The following is a 17,775-nucleotide window of genomic DNA, read 5'->3' on the forward strand; positions in this document are numbered from 1 at the left end:
CACATGAAATACAGGATATAGGGTAGGACCCCCCTATTGAGATTTGCCGTGACGTTGGCAGGGGTGGCTCAAAGAATTGATCAATTATTTGCTAAAAATCTCATTTTTTATTATAGTACAGTTGGAAGAAATCTGTGAATTTGCACTTTTTGTATGATGCATGCCAATTTCAGATCGTGCTGGCTTCTTTTTCCATATAGTATAATGTGTACACCCCATAGTCCTCCATATAGTGCAATCTACCTCCCATAGTCCAACATATAGTTTACTGCACCCCACAGTTCTCCATATAGTATAATTCATACCCCATAGTCATCCATATGGTAAAAAGCACCCCCATAGTTTTACATATAATATAATTCACCCCCATATTCCTACATAGAGTATAATGCACACCCCATAGTCATCCATATAATATAATTCACCCCCCCATAGTCCATCATGTAGCATAATTCACACCACCTAGCCATCCGTATTGTATAATACACCCCATTGTCCTCCATATAGTATAATGTACATCCTATAGTCCTCCATATATTTTAATGTATACCCTATAGTCCTACATATAGTATAATGTATACCTTATAGTCCTCCATATTGCATAATGCACTCACCATAGTCCTCAATATAGTATAATGCAGCCCATAGTCCCAAATATAGTATAATGCACCGTATAGTCGTCCATATAGTATAATGCACCCCCTATAGTCTACCAAAAACATAATGAACACCGCATAGTCCTCAATATCATTTGATGTACCCCATAGTCCTTGATGCAATATAATGTACACCCCATAGTTCTCCATATTGTAAAATGTAACCCCAAAGTCCTCCATATAGTACATGTATATTGCACACACCACACAGTACAATGATGCTCCCATAGTTCTCCATCTAATATATAAAGTTGAATGTGTGTATGTAATGTATGTATGTATGTATGTCCGGGATTGGCATCTGCACCGTCATAGCTACAGCAACAAAATTTTGCACACTCACACTTCTGGACCCCGAGAGCATCATAGGCTATGTTTTGAGGGGAAATTTTAACCTCGCGCTTTACAATTAATCACCAAAAAACCTGCCTCCATTAAAGCGAATGGAGCTGGGAGCCACAGTGCAGCCAGAACTTCAGAAGAATGTGCAGCCACGCCCTTATATGGAATGTTGGCGTGTCACAATGGAGCCAGGGAAAGAGACAGACACAGACAGGGAAAGATGCAAACACAGACAGGGTAAGAAACAGACATAGACAAGGTAAGAGACAGACACAAAGAGACAGACACAGACAAAGAGACAGACTGACAGGGAAAGAGACAGACAGGGAAAGAGACAGACAAAGATAGGTAAAGAGACAGACCAAGAGACAGATACAGGGAAAGAGAGAGGGAAAGAGACAGACAGGGAAAGAGAGGGAAAGAGACAGACAGGGAAAGTGACAGATAGACAGACAGGGAAATAGATTGAGACCGACGGAGAAAGAGACAGACAGACAGAGAAAGAGACAGACAGGCAAAGAGATAGAGAGAAAGACAGAGATATATACAGAGGGGGAGACAGACAGAGAATGTGATATGTACAGTATGTGTGTATGTCCGCTAAAGGAGTTTGCACCATCACATGTACAATCACGAAATTTTGCACATACACCTCATTTCATTCAGGGAACGTCAGACTATATTTTGAGGGGAAATTTTAACCCTGCACTTTAAAGTTATTCACCAAAAAACCTGCCTCCATTAAAGTCAATGGAGCTGGGAGCCACAGTTCAGCCAGAACGTCAGAAAAATGTGCAGCCACGCCCTTAATTACAATGTTGGCATGTAACAATGCAGCCAGGGAAAGAGAGAGACAGAGACAGACAGACAAAGAGACAGGGAAAAAGACAGACAGGGAAAGAAACAGACAAAGATAGACACAGGCAAAAAGAGACAGACAGGGAAAGAGACAGACAGGGAAAGAGACAGACAGGGAAAGAGACAGACAGGGAAAGAGACAGACAGGGAAAGAGATAGAGAGAGACAGTCAGACAGAGACTGGGAGAGAAACTGATAGACAGTTACTATCCCGGGCAATGCCAGGTGCTACAGCTAATAAAGTATAATGCACGCACCATAGTTCTTCATATACTCTTATGGCCACCAGTGTACTGACTGATTTGAAGAAGAAAAAAAAAACCTCACCTCTCTTTGTTCTCCCTCTGCTTTAGTTTCCATGGCAAACATCCAGTATCCAGTGCTAGCACTGACACTGGGCCCCCTCAATTAATGGGCCCCTTGGGGGCTGCTTAGGGGCTCTCTCAGACTAAGGAGGTGATCCTCCGAAACGCGTACCTGTTTGATAATTGCCACTTGTTTTTATACATATGGAATGACCTTTTAAATCATTTGGAATAAAGAAATTTGTTTTTTAAAATAATCTGAAACCTGGATGCTGGAAATTCCTTTTGTTCATATTCACACTTCAGTGGGTCCTGCTGATGTCCGTGCACTGGTCAGATTCTTATGGAACTCCAAGTGGGTGAGCTGGTGTTTTTTTTCTACTGCTACAGCTAATAAAGTATAATGCACACACCATAGTTCTTCATATACTCTTATGGCCACCAGTGTACTGACTGATTTGGGAGAAAAAAAAAAACAAACTCCTCTCTTTGTTCTCCCTCTGCTTTAGTTTCCATGGCAAACATCCAGTATCCGGTGCTAGCACTGACACTGGGCCCCCTCAATTAATGGGCCCCTTAGGGGCTGCTAACTTTGCCGCCATTATTGGTATGCTAGTTATCAGACATTTTCTGAGTTCTCCAAAACTAGACTGGGCTGGAGGGCACAACGAGAGAGACACTTGTTCCCACAGGAATAGATTTGTAATGATCAAGAGTAAGACAACTTTGGTATAAGCCAAAGTGAAACATGTAAATCAGGAAAGCAGATTGTCAGAGATGGATTTCTCTAGAGGTGTAGTTTCTAAAATGGGGTCACTTATGCAGGTTTCTGCTGTTTTGATATGTCAGGGGCTTTTCAAATGTGATATGATGTTCGCAATCTATTCCAGACAAAATGACGCTTAAAAATTTTCAATGGTGCTCTTTCCCTTCCAAACCGTACTGTAAACCCAAAAAGAAGTTTTCCACCACATATAGGGTATTGTTGTACTCAGCAAAAAATGCACAACAAATTGTACAGTCAATTTTCTCCAGTTACACATGTGAAAAAAAATTTTGGCTAAAGAAACAGTTTTATGGATGACTTGTAATTTCTTATTTTCATGGCTCAGTGTTCTACACTTCTGTGAGGCACCTGTGGGTTCAAGGTGCTTACTACACATCTAGATAATTGCCGTAAAAGGTATCATTCCAAAACAGAGTCATTTGTGGGGGGTTTCCACTGTTTAGGCGCTTCAGGACCTCTGCAACATGACATGGCATCTGTGGAGACACGGGGCTCAGTGGGCGCACTCGTCCACTAAAACCCGCCGCCTTTAGAAAGACAGCGTGGCTCAGGGCTCATCCCAACTGAACGCCGGCCTCCTTAACCGTGGGCGTAACACTACTCAGACAACACAGGGTGAGGGAACCACAATAATTAGACTTTATTGGATCCCCAAACAATTAACAGCACATAACACATAACCAGCAAAACACACAAATGTAACCGGCAACAGAGTCTCACCCTTCCGCTGGCTCACCAGGGATTAGAATGTCCATGCCTCACAGGTTCCAAGCTGTCTGAGGTCTGAAAAGTCTGTAACAGGTGACTGAACTGTCCCAACCTGAGTGTCCTCCTTAGGTAGTCCTGGGTTGATGATAAAATCCTGGCAGCCGGAGTCGAAATCCCTAGGCTGTGGATATGGTCTCCAACCGGGTCCGGAGTCCCTAGATTGAAGCCATAAGATATCCTGATCCTCCAGTCAGCTCCAAAGAGCTTAGACTGAATCCATCAACCATCAACAACCCCTAGTAGCTTAAAGAAGTCCTTTTTATAGCCACAACCTTCCACTTGGGTACACTGCGTCCTCATCGATTGGTTGGACAAGATTGCTTCTCCCATTGGAGGAATTTCAAGCTGCATGGACAATGTTCATTTAAATGATATGGGTAGAAAGACTGAGGGTGTACATGTAAACTGGGAGTCACCGACTAGACAATGGCTACTAAGGTAATTACATTATCAATACACAACTACAATACAATGGTTACTGGAAATGTCTGGAGAACAATACGTCTAGCTTTCAGAGGCCAACACAATTACATTGAGTCAACAAGAGTCTTGTAAAAACAATGAGGGACTTCTCCCCCGTCTATAGACAATCTATCATGCTGTCTGGCTGGATTTTAAGAAACTTTAACCCATGTCGTCACAGCATCCGCTATATATTCCAGCCAAAGCTGTGTTGCAAATTTCAAACAGCGCTCTTTCCCTTGCAAGCCCTACCATGCGCCTAAACAGTAGTTTTCCACCACATATGGGGTATCTGTGTGGATTTGAGCACTTTTAGGGGCGCAATTTTTAAAATCTTGTCACTATTGGTATTTTCTGTCATCGTTAAAAAAAATAGTTTTATAAATGTTGGAAAAATGAAAAATTGCTGATAAACTTTTAGCCCTTCTAAATTCCTGACAAAAAAAATGATGTTTCAAAAATGGTGCTGATGTAAAGTAGATATGTGACAAATCGCTATTTATTAACATTTTTTTCTGATGTACCCTATTTTTCGTTTTATAAGACACACCTGATCATAAGACACACCTAGGTTTTAGAGGAGGAAAAGTAGAAAAAAAAAATTGAGCCAAATAGTGCACTAAAACATTTTAATAAATTTATAAAAACATGATTTTAACAATAGAGACTCAAGATTGGCATTGTAAGTAACATGAACCATGTTTGTGAATAACATGAGGGGAAGCTTGTAGGATGATGGGGGATCTGTGGATGATGCTCTGTTATATGGGACCTGTCAATGATGCACTGTTATGAGAGACCTGTGGATGATGCTCTGTTATGGGGATCTGGGACTATCACCCCCCTTATCTTTAGGAATACACCCACGAACTGTATATCATGCATGGGTGTATTCTGAAAGATGAGGGGGTTGGTAGTCACATTTACAACACTTTGACAACTACATTACAGTCCCTCCCTGTATTGTTTATGCTAAATATGACTACAGCCCCCCCCATCATATTTCAGAATGCACCCATTGATTGATACAGGATATTCTGAAGGCTGATAATGGGGGTTGTGTTCCCCGTCAGTGCGTTTGTTCACCTATTAAGGACCCTTCGTTCAATTGACTCAATTTTGTCAGGGTCTCATCACTGATTGGGGAAGGTAGCTCTGCAGCAGTTGCCTCCACCAATTAGCATCCAGCCCTGCAGATCAGTAGGAGAATCGCTCTTCCCTCTTTCCTCTTTCTTAAAACAGTCTCCATCTGCTGAGGAGAACTAAAATGGAGCCCTCCGCACACGAGTGTCCAATATTATATTGAAGGTTATTAGTAGCACATGCGCAAATTGAGATCTTAGAAAGCCACAATCTCTATCTGCGCCTGCGCTGCCTCCGACATGATGGACTTTAGGAAAATGGTTGCGGAGGCTGCGCATGCGCGGATAGAGATCTCAACTCTCTAAGTTCTCAATCTTCGCCTGCGCTGCTTCCACAGCCATTTTCCTAAAGTCCATCGCATCGGAGGCAGCGCAGCCGCAAATAGAGATCTCAGTTCTGAGATCCATGGCAGCAGGAAGCGGCAACAGCAGGGGCACAAGCCTCCTGTGACTCCGCTCCATTGCTGCAGTGCTCCCCAATAAGATAGATTTGGTTTGTAAGATACATCCCTATTTTCCCCTCAATTTTGGGAAAAAAAGTGCTTCTTACAAAGCAAAAAATATGGTAAACATCTGGTTTATGGGCATACAAATTAAAATGATGAAAATGGCTAATTTATCACATTTTTTGACAAAATTTTAATACTTTCATAAATGCAAATCATATCAGCCAAGATTTACCACTAACAAAGTAGAATGTATCACGAAAAACAGCTTCAGGATCCATTGGGATCTGTTGAAGTGTACCAGAGTTATTATCTCATGAAGTGACACTGGTTAGAATTGTAAAATTTGACCTTTTCAGGAAGAAAAGGGGGTGTAGCAACTCTGTTCGGTTCGTCGAACGGAGGCTCCGTTCGAGTTTGGCTCCGAACCTCTCGAGTAGAGATGAGCGAACCGGTCGCGGTTCGGCTCGAGGTCGGTTCGCCGAACGGGGGTCCCGTTCGAGTTCGGTTCGTCGAACGTTCGACGAACCGAACTCGAACCAATAGGCTATAATGGGAGGCAATCACAAACACATAAAAATGCATTATAAATGTACACAAACAGTTAATAAACATTGCCATAACACTTACCGGTCCCCGCGATCCCTTCTGCACTCTGTCTCCTGCCGCTATTCCATCCGATGATCGCTGAATCCTCCCGGTGACTGGCACTGCAGCAGTGATGCAGGACCTATCGTGACGTCAAAATAGCCATGTGACCAGTCACGTGGCTATTATCTCATTGGCTACAGACTGGTCACATGACTATGACGAGTCATGTAGGACCTGCGAGTGCATCTCTCCGGTACACGGTGCACATATGTGTATCGCCGTGTACCGGCGACATGCTCTACCACACGGTCGACTCCCCGTTCCGTTAGGGACCGGCTGACACAGCCGGTCATTAACGGAGGTTGCCATAGCAACGCAGTTAGCGGTGACGTCACCGCTAACCGCGGCTCCGAGAGCACCGTTGCTATGGTAACGCGTCTGTCAGCGTCTGAGAGCAGGGAGCCAGCGCTAAGCGGTGTGCGCTGCTCCCTGCTCTGTGCACATGTAGCTGCAGCACATATCGGGTAATTAACCCGATGTGTGCTGTAACTAGGAGAGCAGGGAGCCAGCGCTCAGTGTGCGCTGCTCCCTGCTCTCTGCACGTGTAGCTGCGTGCGCTGGTAACCAAGGTAAATATCGGGTTGGTTACCCGATATTTACCTTAGTTACCAAGCGCAGCATCTTCCACGCGGCGCTGGGGGCTGGTCACTGGTTGCTGGTGAGCTCACCAGCAACTCGTGTAGCCACGCTCCAGCGATCCCTGCCAGGTCAGGTTGCTGGTGGGATCGCTGGAGCGTCGCAGTGTGACATCTCACCAGCAACCTCCTAGCAACTTACCAGCGATACCTATCATTGCTGGGATCGCTGGTAAGTTGCTATCTTAGGCAAGGTTACGTGTGCAGGGAGGCCGACACTTCCCCGCTCGGCCCCGCCCCCTCCCGCACTCCGCACATGTATGTACACACACACCTGTCCCCAGCCATGCAGACAAGCACTGCCACTGACACCCTCGTCTGGCCCCGCCCCCTGCTCGGCTCCGCCCCCTCCCGCACTTTGCATGTGCACACACATACATACATACATGCACATACATACATACATGCACATACACACACTCACTCACACATACACTCACCTGTCCCCAGCCATGCAGACCGCAGCACTTCTACTGACATCCTCAGCGCCTGGCCCCGCCCCCCGCTCGGCTCCGCCCCCTCCCGCACTTTGCATGTGCACACACACACATACATACATACATACATGCACATACACACACTCACTCACACATACACTCACCTGTCCCCAGCCATGCAGACCGCAGCACTTCTACTGACATCCTCAGCGCCTGGCCCCGCCCCCCGCTCGGCTCCGCCCCCTCCCGCACTTTGCATGTGCACACACATACATACATACATGCACATACATACATACATACATGCACATACACACACTCACTCACTCACAGATACACTCACCTGTCCCCAGCCATGCAGACCGCAGCACTTCCACTGACATCCTCAGCGCCTGGCCCCGCCCCCCGCTCGGCTCCGCCCCCTCCCGCACTTTGCATGTGCACACACATACATACATACATACATACATACATGCACATACACACACTCACTCACTCACAGATACACTCACCTGTCCCCAGCCATGCAGACCGCAGCACTTCCACTGACATCCTCAGCGCCTGGCCCCGCCCCCCGCTCGGCTCCGCCCCCTCCCGCATTCAGCATGTGTATACACACACACACTCACACACTCACACACACACACACTCACCTGTCCTGCAGTCCCTGCGGCACTGACGTCCTCAGTGCCACGGCCCCGCTCGGCTCCTCCCCTCCCCCCCGAACTCCGCCCCCCGCACACAACGGAATCCGACAAAGAATTCTGTTCTTTGTCATCCGTTGTACAGCGTTGAACAGCGCATCAGTCACATGCGTCAAGCGACGCATGTGACTGATACAAATCAACGGAAATGTGAACTTAGCCTTTAGTGTGACGGGGCCTTTACCGCTGTTACCGCTGACAGCCAGCACTGATCTGCACGCTGCTTCCCGTTTGTAGTGATGATTGTAGTGAGGATGAGGTTCCCCAGCCCCAAGTGATGAGCTGGGTAAACTCATCCTCACTACAATCGTCACTACTACTACACTAGAAAGAAAGAAGACAGAAGAGCAGGATCGTGGAGGGCTGACAGGGGGTAATAAAGATGGAGTCTCTAATGTGTCTGTGTATTTATTTCTATTAAAGTATTTTTTCTCTGTGTGGTGTTTTTTTTAACCCTTTATTGGAGATTCTTAATGGCCGGGTCAAACGTGCCTGACATTAAGAATCTCTGGCTTAATACTGGCTAGTAAAACAAAGCCAGTATTAACTCATGATTACCCAACAAGCCACCCGGCTCCAGGGCTGTTGGAAGAGTTGGATACAGCTCCAGATGATGGCGCTTCTATGAGAGCGCCATTTTCTGGGACAGCTGCGGACTGAAATTCGCAGCAGAGGCGCCCAGAAACCTCGGGCTAACCTGTGCTGCGGATTCCAATCCCCAGCTGCCTAGTTGTACCTGGCTGGACACAAAAATGGGGCGAAGCCCACGTCATTTGTTTTTTAATTATTTCATGAAATAAGTGAAATAATTAAAAAAAACGGGCTTCCCTATATTTTTGGTTCCCAGCCGGGTACAAATAGGCAACTGGGGGTTGGAGGCAGCCCGTGGCTGCCTGCTGTACCTGGCTAGCATACAAAAATATGGCGAAGCCCACGTCATTTTTTTGGTGGGAAAAAAAATTCTGCATACAGTCCTGGATGGAGTATGCTGAGCCTTGTAGTTCTGCAGATGCTGTCTGCTCTTCTCCATACAGACAGACAGCAGCTGCAGAACTACAAGGCTCAGCATACTCCATCCAGGACTGTATGCAGAAGTTTTTTGCCCCCTGAAAAAATTATGTGGGCTTCGCCATATTTTTGTATGCTAGCCAGGTACAGCAGGCAGGTACGGCTGCCCCCAACCCCCAGTTGCCTATTTGTACCCGGCTGGGAACCAAAAATAAAGGGAAGCCCTTTTTTTATTATTTCATGAATTTCATGAAATAATTAGAAAACAAATGACGTAGGCTTCGCCCCATTTTTGTGTCCAGCCAGGTACAACTAGGCAGCTGGGGATTGGAATCCGCAGCACAGGTTGGCCTGAGATTTCTGGGCACCACTGCTGCGAATTGCAGTCTGCAGCCGCCTCAGAAAATGGCATTTTCATAGAAGCGCCATCTTCTGGCGCTGTATCCAACTCTTCCAGCACCTGCCTGCTATACCTGGCTAGCATACAAAAATATGGCGAAGCTCACGTCCTTTTTTTTGTAGTTTTTTGGCAAAAAAAATAAAAAATGCTTCCCTGGATTTTCCATTGCCAGTGAAGGTAACATCAAGCAGTGGGGGTTAGCAGCCAGTAGCTGCTTGGATTACCCTTACCTAGCAATACAAAAAATGCAGCGGGAGCCCATATATATTTTTTTTAATTATTTATTTAAATAACTAAAAATAAAATGGGCTTCCCTGTATTTTGATTGCTGGACATCACAGTGCTGTAAAAATAAATCTTTAAAAAAATGACGTAGCGCTCCGCGGTATTTTTGATTCTCAGCGCAGATAAAGCAGACAGCTATGGGTTGCCACCCCAGTCTGCCTGCCGATACCTTGGTTGGCAATCAAAATACAGGGAAGCCCATTAATTTTTTCTATTTAAAAAATAGTTAAAAAAAAAATGACATTGGGTCCCCCCATTTTTGATAGCCAGCTAGGGTAAAGCAGACGGCTGTAGCCTGAAAACCACAGCTGGCAGCTTTACCGTGGTTGGGGATCCAATGTGGAGGTCCCCTCAGGCTCTTTTTTATAATTATTTTATAAATATTAATAATTACACAATAAAAGTAGGGTCTCCCCCAAATTGGATCACCAGCCAAGGTAAAGCGGACAGCTGTGGTCTGGTATTCTCAGGGTGGGAAGGTCCATAGTTATTGGGCCTTCACAGCCTAAAAATAGCAGGCCGCAGGCACCCCAGACGTGGCGCATCCACTAGATGCGCCAATCCTGGCGCTTCACCCCAGCTCATCCCGTGCCCTGGTGCAGTGGCAAACGGGGTAATAAATCGGGTTGATACTAGCTGTAAAGTCACCTGAGATCAAGCCCAGCAGTTTGTGATGTCATGGCGTCTATTAGATACCCAACATCATAAACTGTCAGTACTAACAAAAAAAAAAAATCGACAAAAGAAATTTATTTGAAAAAACAGTCCCCAAAACATTTCCTCTTTCACCAATTTATTGTAAGAAAAAAAATAAAGGGGTCCCACGACGACTCTGGACCGTCTAGAATATGGGGGGGAGACACTCAGGGAACGTATCCCCCATTTTCTAGGAGTGCGGACCCTTCATGTGAGGAGTGTGGGTGCAATGAATCTGCACTCACTCTCCCCGGGTCCACAGCAGCAGAGTCCATGTCGTAATAGTTGCTACCAAAGCTGCAATGCCCTGCTCATGAGGTAAGGGCATGCCTAATCAGGAGAACTACTGTAGAGGAAGCTCTGCTCACTGGTATATAGATGCTCAGAGGTAATAATAGATAAAATTAGTGAGTAACCTCGGCACTCTAAATCTCCCAGACTAAGTCAGTAAGTCCCAATGGATAGTAATGCAAAATCACTCTTTATTGGTCCGTATTAAGAAAAAAAAATTTTCATAAGCATATATGTTTTTGTCCAAAACAAGTTACAAATGACGTTTCGGCCTGAGCCTTCGTCAGATTGGACTTATCTGCATGTAATCATGAAAAATGACAATAATCAGTATCACATAAGAGTGAGAGAACAATAACATAAACTCGAACAATGTAGAGGTACAATTGGGATGCAGCAAAAAAATTGCAACACAGCAAGAAATGAAACACATGATACAAATGTCATAATACAGTACAAGGACAATATAGTAATGACAAATATGGGGTCAGAGTAGACTTAGACAGCTCTGGTACGAAAGAGATGTCAATCATAAAGTAACATGTGCAGTAGGTGTAGAGCTACAGTATGCATGGCAGAGCTAATGGGTAGACTGACCATAGAAAAAGAACGGAGAAAAAGTGGAGAAAAAGTGGAGAAAAAATGGAGAAAAAGTGGAGAAAAAGTGGAGGAAAAATTGGAGAAAAAGTGGAGAAAAAGTGGAGAAAAAAGTGGAGAAAAAGTGGAGAAAAAGTGGAGGAAAAAGTGGAGGAAAAAGTGGAGGAAAAAGTGGAGAATAAGTGGAGAATAAGTGGAGAATAAGTGGAGAATAAGTGGAGAATAAGTGGAGAATAAGTGGAGAATAAGTGGAGAATAAGTGGAGAATAAGTGGAGAAAAAGTGGAGAAAAAGTGGAGAAAAAGTGGAGAAAAAGTGGAGAAAAAGTGGAGAAAAAGTGGAGAAAAAGTGGAGAAAAAAGTGGAGAAAAAAGTGGAGAAAAAAGTGGAGGAAAAAGTGGAGGAAAAAGTGGAGAAAAAGTGGAGAAAAAGTGGAGAAAAAGTGGAGAAAAAGTGGAGAAAAAAGTGGAGAAAAAGTGGAGAAAAAGTGGAGAAAAAGTGGAGAAAAAGTGGAGAAAAAGTGGAGAAAAAGTGGAGAAAAAGTGGAGAAAAAGTGGAGAAAAAGTGGAGAAAAAGTGGAGAAAAAGTGGAGAAAAAAGTGGAGAAAAAAGTGGAGAAAAAGTGGAGGAAAAAGTGGAGGAAAAAGTGGAGAAAAAGTGGAGAAAAAGTGGAGAAAAAGTGGAGAAAAAGTGGAGAAAAAAGTGGAGAAAAAGTGGAGAAAAAGTGGAGAAAAAGTGGAGAAAAAGTGGAGAAAAAGTGGAGAATAAGTGGAGAATAAGTGGAGAATAAGTGGAGAATAAGTGGAGAATAAGTGGAGAATAAGTGGAGAAAAAGTGGAGAAAAAGTGGAGAAAAAGTGGAGAAAAAGTGGAGAAAAAGTGGAGAAAAAGTGGAGAAAAAGTGGAGAAAAAAGTGGAGAAAAAAGTGGAGAAAAAAGTGGAGGAAAAAGTGGAGGAAAAAGTGGAGAAAAAGTGGAGAAAAAGTGGAGAAAAAGTGGAGAAAAAGTGGAGAAAAAAGTGGAGAAAAAGTGGAGAAAAAGTGGAGAAAAAGTGGAGAAAAAGTGGAGAAAAAGTGGAGAAAAAGTGGAGAAAAAGTGGAGAAAAAGTGGAGAAAAAGTGGAGAAAAAGTGGAGAAAAAGTGGAGAAAAAAGTGGAGAAAAAAGTGGAGAAAAAGTGGAGGAAAAAGTGGAGGAAAAAGTGGAGAAAAAGTGGAGAAAAAGTGGAGAAAAAGTGGAGAAAAAGTGGAGAAAAAAGTGGAGAAAAAGTGGAGAAAAAGTGGAGAAAAAGTGGAGAAAAAGTGGAGAAAAAGTGGAGAATAAGTGGAGAATAAGTGGAGAATAAGTGGAGAATAAGTGGAGAAAAAAATGGAGAAAAAGTGGAGAAAAAGTGGAGAAAAAGTGGAGAAAAAGGTGGAGAAAAAAGTGGAGAAAAAGTGGAGGAAAAAGTGGAGAAAAAGTGGAGAAAAAGTGGAGAAAAAGTGGAGAAAAAGTGGAGAAAAAAGTGGAGAAAAAGTGGAGAAAAAGTGGAGAAAAAGTGGAGAATAAGTGGAGAATAAGTGGAGAATAAGTGGAGAATAAGTGGAGAAAAAAATGGAGAAAAAGTGGAGAAAAAGTGGAGTAAAAGTGGAGAAAAAGTGGAGAATAAGTGGAGAATAAGTGGAGAATAAGTGGAGAAAAAATGGAGAATAAGTGGAGAAAAAATGGAGAAAAAGTGGAGAAAAAGTGGAGCACCCTTTGGTGCCTTTCATGTGGCACTAAGGGGTGCTTAGCTTTGTATTTAGCCAGAAAATGAAAAAAAAAAAAAAATGACATAGGGTTCCCCCTAGTTTTGTAGTCAGCTAGGGTAAAGCAGACGGCTGCAGCCTGCAGACCACAGCTGGCAACCTCACCTTGGCTGGTAATCCAAAACTGAGGGCACCCCACGCTGTTATTTTAAATTAAATAAATAATTAAAAAAAAAAACACGTAGGGGTCCCCCAAAATTGGATCACCAGCCAAGGTAAAGCAGACAGCTGGGGCCTGATATTCTCAGACTAGGGAGGTCCATGGTTATTGGACTCTCCCCAGCCTAAAAATAGCAGGCCGCAGCCGCCCCAGAAGTGGCGCATCCATTAGATGCGCCAATCCTGGTGCTTCGCCCCAGCTCATCCCGCGCCCTGGTGCGGTGGCAAACGGGGTAATATATGGGGTTAATACCAGATGTGTAATGTCACCTGGCATCAAGCCCTGGGGTTGGTGAGGTCAGGCGTCTATCAGATACCCGACATCACCAACCCAGTCAGTAATAAAAAAAAATAGACGACAAACACATTTTTATTTGAAAAAACACTCCCCAAAACATTCCCTGTTTAACCAATTTATTAGAATGAAAAACAAATCCAGGTCTGGTGTAATCCAAGGGGTTGCCATGACGATCCACACTGTCCCAGTCAATGAAGAGCAGGTTGTTCCCCATTGGCTGGGAGAGCAGTGCAGTGACCTGAGCTAACATCAATGGGTCAGCCCAGGTCACTGCAGGGCATGACAAGTGCTGCTGTCAGCGAGGTACATTACCTGCGCTGATCTCCAGCACACTGACAGCCCCTGTCACTGAGGTCAATGACCGCCGCCTTCACACCAAGTCTCGCGAGAGGCCCGTGACGTCACCGCTAGTCAGTCTCGGGTCGGAAGCGAGAGGTGATGTGACAAGCGGCGGCCATGGAGGACAGTGACAGCGCTGAGGTCGGGATGGCGGGACTTCATCACCGCAGGCAGGGCCGGCTCCAGGTTTTTGTGGGCCCCGGGCGGAAGAGTCCCAGTGGGCCCCATAAACACGCAGACACACACACATACACAGATACATACACGTACATATACATATTTAAAGACAAACTCACAAAAATACATATAAACAGACAAATCTATACAGTCATATACACTGACATACATAGATACACATCATACATGCATACATACAGAGACACACACTGCTATGCTGCATACATACATACATACAGACAGACACACACATACTGCTCTGCTGCATACATACATATAGACAGACACACACACTGCTCTGCTACATACATACATACAGACAGACACACACATACTGCTCTGCTGCATACATACATACAGACACACACACACACACTGCTCTGCTGCATACATACATACAGACAGACACGCACACTGCTCTGCTGCATACATACATACAGACAGACACACACACTGCTCTGCTGCATACATACATACAGACAGACACGCACACTGCTCTGCTGCATACATACATACAGACAGACACACACACTGCTCTGCTGCATACATACAGACAGACACACACACACACTGCTCTGCTGCATACATACATACAGACAGACACACACACTGCTCTGCTACATACATACATATAGACAGACACACACATACTGCTCTGCTGCATACATACAGACAGACACACACACACACTGCTCTGCTGCATACATACATACAGACAGACACGCATACTGCTCTGCTGCATACATACATGCATACATACATACACGCATACTGCTCTGCTGCATACATACAGACACGCATACTGCTCTGCTGCATACATACATGCATACATACATACACGCATACTGCTCTGCTGCATACAGACAGACACGCATATTGCTCTGCTGCATATATATATATACATACATACAGACACGCATACTGCTCTGCTGCATACATACATACATACATACAGACACGCATACTGCTCTGCTGCATACATACAGACAGACACGCATATTGCTCTGCTGCATATATATATATATACATACAGACACGCATACTGCTCTGCTGCATACATACATGCATACATACAGACACGCATACTGCTCTGCTGCATACATACATGCATACATACAGACACGTATACTGCTCTGCTGCATACATACATGCATACATACAGACAGACACGCATATTGCTCTGCTGCATATATATATACATACATACAGACACGCATACTGCTCTGCTGCATATATACATGCATACATACAGACACGCATACTGCTCTGCTGCATATATACATACATATAAACACGCATACTGCTCTGCTGCATATATACATACATATAGACACGCATACTGCTCTGCTGCATATATACATACATATAGTCACGCATACTGCTCTGCTGCATATATACATACATATAGACACGCATACTGCTCTGCTGCATATATACATGCATACATATAGACACGCATACTGCTCTGCTGCATATATACATACATATAGACACGCATACTGCTCTGCTGCATATATACATACATATAGACACGCATACTGCTCTGCTGCATATATACATACATATAGACACGCATACTGCTCTGCTGCATATATACATACATATAGACACGCATACTGCTCTGCTGCATATATACATACATATAGTCACGCATACTGCTCTGCTGCATATATACATACATATAGACACGCATACTGCTCTGCTGCATATATACATACATATAGACACGCATACTGCTCTGCTGCATATATACATACATATAGTCACGCATACTGCTCTGCTGCATATATACATACATATAGACACGCATACTGCTCTGCTGCATATATACATACATATAGACACGCATACTGCTCTGCTGCATATATACATACATATAGACACGCATACTGCTCTGCTGCATATATACATACATATAGACACGCATACTGCTCTGCTGCATATATACATACATATAGACACGCATACTGCTCTGCTGCATATATACATACATATAGACACGCATACTGCTCTGCTGCATATATACATACATATAGTCACGCATACTGCTCTGCTGCATATATACATACATATAGTCACGCATACTGCTCTGCTGCATATATACATACATATAGACACGCATACTGCTCTGCTGCATATATACATACATATAGTCACGCATACTGCTCTGCTGCATATATACATACATATAGTCACGCATACTGCTCTGCTGCATATATACATACATATAGACACGCATACTGCTCTGCTGCATATATACATACATATAGACACGCATACTGCTCTGCTGCATATATACATACATATAGACACGCATACTGCTCTGCTGCATATATACATACATATAGACACGCATATTGCTCTGCTGCATATATACATACATATAGACACGCATATTGCTCTGCTGCATATATACATACATATAGTCACGCATACTGCTCTGCTGCATATATACATACATATAGACACGCATACTGCTCTGCTGCATATATATATACATACATACAGACACGCATACTGCTCTGCTGCATATATACATACATAGACACGCATACTGCTCTGCTGCATATATACATACATACATACAGACACGCATACTGCTCTGCTGCATATATACATACATATAGACACGCATATTGCTCTGCTGCATATATACATACATATAGACACGCATATTGCTCTGCTGCATATATACATACATATAGTCACGCATACTGCTCTGCTGCATATATACATACATACATATAGTCACGCATACTGCTCTGCTGCATATATACATACATATAGACACGCATACTGCTCTGCTGCATATATATATACATACATACAGACACGCATACTGCTCTGCTGCATATATACATACATATAGACACGCATACTGCTCTGCTGCATATATACATACATACAAACACACACGGCTCTGCAGGGCCCACACACGCGGCTCCGGGGGCCACACACACGGCTCTGTGGGGCCCACACACGCGGCTCCGGGGGCCACACACACGGCTCTGCGGGGCCCACACACGCGGCTCCGGGGGTCACACACACGGCTCTGCGGGGCCCACACACGCGGCTCCGGGGGCCACACACACGGCTCTGTGGGGCCCACACACGCGGCTCAGGGGGCCACACACACGGCTCTGCGGGGCCCACACACGCGGCTCCGGGGGCCACACACACGGCTCTGTGGGGCCCACACACGCGGCTCAGGGGGCCACACACACGGCTCTGCGGGGCCCACACACGCGGCTCCGGGGGTCACACACACGGCTCTGCGGGGCCCACACACGCGGCTCCGGGGGCCACACACACGGCTCTGTGGGGCCCACACACGCGGCTCAGGGGGCCACACACACGGCTCTGCGGGGCCCACACACGCGGCTCCGGGGGCCACACACACGGCTCTGTGGGGCCCACACACGCGGCTCAGGGGGCCACACACACGGCTCTGCGGGGCCCACACACACACGGGGGGACAGGGAGGGGCGGGGAGGGAGTGATGTCCCACATACTGATCAGGTCACGGTGCAGATGGGGCCCACACAGCGCCGGA

The sequence above is a fragment of the Anomaloglossus baeobatrachus genome, chromosome 3 (genome assembly GCF_048569485.1).
Source record: "Anomaloglossus baeobatrachus isolate aAnoBae1 chromosome 3, aAnoBae1.hap1, whole genome shotgun sequence".
NCBI classification, from domain to species: domain Eukaryota; kingdom Metazoa; phylum Chordata; class Amphibia; order Anura; family Aromobatidae; genus Anomaloglossus; species Anomaloglossus baeobatrachus.